The sequence below is a fragment of the Hyperoodon ampullatus genome (genome assembly GCF_949752795.1).
Source record: "Hyperoodon ampullatus genome assembly, chromosome: 12".
NCBI classification, from domain to species: domain Eukaryota; kingdom Metazoa; phylum Chordata; class Mammalia; order Artiodactyla; family Ziphiidae; genus Hyperoodon; species Hyperoodon ampullatus.
This window is the reverse complement of record NC_136925.1, coordinates 59,423,261-59,426,607: the sequence shown is the minus strand read 5'-3', so window position 1 is coordinate 59,426,607 and position 3,347 is coordinate 59,423,261.

Below are 3,347 nucleotides of genomic sequence, written 5' to 3'. Positions count from 1 at the left end.
GACATTGCTTTATCATATTCATTGTTGCCGCCCAAGTTTACTAAGAAACTTTGAATGGCTCACTCCCCAGTATAGACCAATGATTTCCAAATATATATATTTTTCTCATCAAGGATTATATCTAAGTGTTATGGTAATTTTGCCTCTTTTTTGGCTACGCTGAAATAATACAGTATGGTATAATGGTATAATTGAAGTTTGGGTCATGTAAATGAGGATTAATCCTGTCTCCAGCCTTATTTGCTGTGTGTGCTTGTGTGTGCTTGTGCGTGTGAGCATGAACAGAGTGAAGAGCTTCAGGGACATTGTAAATATAGTGGTAGCCTTGGGAGAGAACAGTAATGATGGGAATTGAGACGTTTCTGACTGAATTCCATTTGACATTAAAGACAGTTTGAACTCATCTAGTTTTCTGTGCTAATGATTGGGGAGGATTTGCTTTCTAATCAGATGGAAACATAAACTCATTGGAGTTTCACTGGAAACATAAACTCCAACGTTGAAGTTTATCTTAACAATGAAAGTTGTTTTGAGATGTTCTAGAAGAAATAACAGCTAGTCCAGGTCAATGGGTATTCATAGCTCCAAACAGTCCTGCCTAAAGGCTGTGGTATAATCTAACAGGCACAAATCCCATAACACAAAGACCATGACTGTTTTTTAATTTATTCTATTTATTTATTTTTGGCTGGGTTGAGTCCTTGTTGCTGTGCACGGCCTTTCTCTAGCTGTGGCGAGCGGGGGCTACTCTTTGCTGCGGTGCGTGGGCTTCTCACTGCGGTGACTTCTCTTGTTGTGGAGCACAGGCTCTAGGCACACGGGCTTCAGTAGCTGTGTAGCACGGGCTCAGTAGTTGCAGCACATGGGCTTAGGAGTTGTGGTTCGCGGGCTCTAGAGCACAGGCTCAGTAGTTGTGGCCTACGGGTTTAGTTGCTCCGCAGCATGTGGGATCCTCACGGATCTGGGCTCGAACCCATGTCCCCTGCCTTGGCAGGCGGATTCTTAACCACTGCACCACCAGGGAAGCCCCACCATGACTGTTAATGGTAACACTATTTTCAACACTGAGTATCTGCTTTTTTAGTGGTGGTGAATGTACATGTATGTAAATAGTCCGAAATCACATAGTCATCAAAATTCTGTGTTCTTTTATCTCTTCATAAAATATAGAACATTTCAGATTTGCCAGGTTTCGCTTGAGGAAGTTAGACAGTATGCAATGGTTTTGCAATGTGTTCTGTGACTCTTGGGCAATGATATTTCACTTCTAGTCGACTGCTGAAACTAAACCCACTGGTTTGAGAAAGATGCAAGCAAGAATATCCTCACAGATTCTAAGGGACAGTTCTTCCCTTCATTCACACTTAGAGCTGCCAGCTGTACTTCAACTCATTAAAAATAAAAACAGGGCTTCCCTGGTGGCGCAGTGGTTGAGAGTCTGCCTGCCGATGCAGGGGACATGGGTTCGTGTCCCGGTCCGGGAAGATCGCACATGCCGCGGAGCGGCTGGACCCGTGAGCCATGACCGCTGAGCCTGCGCGTCCGGAGCCTGTGCTCCACAACGGGAGAGGCCACAACAGTGAGAGGCCCGCGTACCTCAAAATAAATAAATAAATAAATAAATAAAAATAAAAACAAAAATGAAAAACAAATAACACCAGTCCCAAGGAAAATAAAGAGTACTTAATTGCAAAATTGCATCACAATGTTTTAACCCATATCTCATCAGTGGTTTTCACACAACCACTGTGTTTTATCAAACAGTTCAAGTAGTTTCATTTGGCATTGATTTAGGGAAATACACGTGAGGGAGTAGCTCTTTAGTTTCTAACGAATCTGATGTCAGTGTCCAGTTTCTGTGATAAGTGTCTTTCTGTCTCACCTTAAAATTTCATGTTAGTTCTTGAGTCTCCTGTGGTTCTGGAGGGAATAAACAAGGTGCTGGTTTCCACCTAGCCTGGATTTCACCAGGCTTCTTCCTAAAATGCGCTGTCACAGCTTCCCAGTTGCGGGCACCTGTACTGCAAAGCTGCTCCTTCAGCTTCCTTCCCTCAGCGCTCACTCTCTGTCTTTTGTTCTTTCATTCACATAGCATTTGTTCATTTCATACTATGTTCCAGGCACTAGGTACTGGGACATGGTTTATGCATTCTCTTTGATCTTTTCACCATTCATTCTGTGACACTTCCCCTGTCATATAATCTAGTCCAGTAATTTCTGTGATATATTTGCAGCCTACTCTGCAAGGATCACTACCTCTACTTTCTACTTTTTTATTCCTTCTTTGCATTTTGACCCATCCTCATAGTGTTAGCATATTCATCTACATAAGTGATTTCCAGTGACATTTTTTCTCTGTTTTCACCTCTCTTAAATTCCATTCACATTCTTTAACTCCATTCTGACCATCTCTCTTAGGTATCTCATAGATGATAATGTTCTAAAAAAATCTTAGGGCTGATGCCTGCTTAAGTAAATATGGTCATAACACACACACACACACACACTCAAACACTTAGCCACACACAGATACCTCTAACAAAGGCATTCTTGAAAAGATATTTGGATGTATTGAATAAAAATACTAACAACTGGGAAGAGGATTTCTTGAGTTACTGGACCTGGAGACATGAAGTAGTACTTGGAGGAGGAAAGAAGATATTTTAACAATCTCCTAGAGAATTTCCAGGCCACTTGATGATAAGTCAAAGGAGAAAAATAATAGGGATGAACTGCATGATATTAATTTACCTGTCCTCAAATATCTTGTGACACCTCATATAAATATGGATCGAACAACCCTGATGATAGCTTTGCTCAGTTATAAGAGTTGTGAGCCCTTGTTTCCCTGCTCCTCTCATGTACTTTTCTTTTTTTTTTTTATCCCAGATGTTAATTTTTAGAAAGATATGCTACCCTTTACTTATTCCTGTTGAACTCTCGAAATTCAGCCCATTAGCTGGAGACTCAGGAATTCTTATGCTAAGGTCATTTTACACTATAATTTCAATCTTTTTAATAAAATAGATAATAAAGAATGAAAACATTTTAGGAGATTGCTAATATTGAGTTTTTCATTATACTGTTTGAAGATGAGTTTCCTAAGAGAGTCTGATTTTTATGAACAAAGAGAAAAGAGGCAAAGAAGGTCAATACTCACTTTTTATGATAAAGTGGCAGTTTATATATCTTCTAGAATCAGAAGTGCAAACTTAAATGCAGTTACCCAGGATGACTAACGAGCCAGAAGGGCTTTATAAATGAAGGGCGGGTATAACAGACATATAACATATTTGAATTCCAGAAGGCTAAAATGGGGGTTTTCATAGACAACTTTACAAGGACAC